Source organism: Suricata suricatta, chromosome 6 (assembly GCF_006229205.1).
Source record: "Suricata suricatta isolate VVHF042 chromosome 6, meerkat_22Aug2017_6uvM2_HiC, whole genome shotgun sequence".
Classification (NCBI taxonomy): domain Eukaryota; kingdom Metazoa; phylum Chordata; class Mammalia; order Carnivora; family Herpestidae; genus Suricata; species Suricata suricatta.
Window position 1 is genome coordinate 4,370,607 of NC_043705.1, and position 710 is coordinate 4,371,316.

Sequence of the window (710 nt, forward strand, 5' to 3'; positions counted from 1 at the left end):
AGAACAAAGCTCTACCGTGTTCCTTGCTTTGTCTCTCTTCTCAAAATGAATAATGAAAACTGTCAATACTGTAAGCCCCTCATCTGAAAATCATAGTCCTGAGGATTCTCTGTTAATTGCTACATCAAGGAATTTCTACCATTAGTCAACTCTCATATCTGAACTGACCTGAAAGAAAATGCCCATATTCAAAGTCACTGTGACAGTATAATGAGAAAGTACACACATTTTATTTTTTTAAGTTTATTTATTTATTTTGAGAAAGAGAGAGAGAGAGCAAGCAAGCACATTAGAGAGGCAGAGGGAGAGAGAGAGAGAATCCTGAGCTGGCTCCGCACTGTCAGCAAAGAGCTCAATGTGGGGCTCAAGATCACAAACTGTGAGATCACGATCTTAGCCGAAACCAAGAATCAGATGCTTAACTGACTGAGCCACCCAGATGCCCCAAAAGTACACATATTTTTAATTAAAATTGTAATTCTCTAAAAACCTCTGAAGAGAATAGTTTATAAACAGATAACACTATGTGCTCTAATTAGTCTCACAGTCTCTTGGAGGAACTAGAAGCCAGTCTTACTTTTCCTAAAATGTGTTTTCTTAAAGCAATAATGAAGTATTGAGTTTAAAAAAAAAAAAAGAAGGAAGGAAAAATGAAATAAGAGGAAAGTGTTAGGTCTTTCAATTCCAGAATACAAAAGAAAGAATGAAAC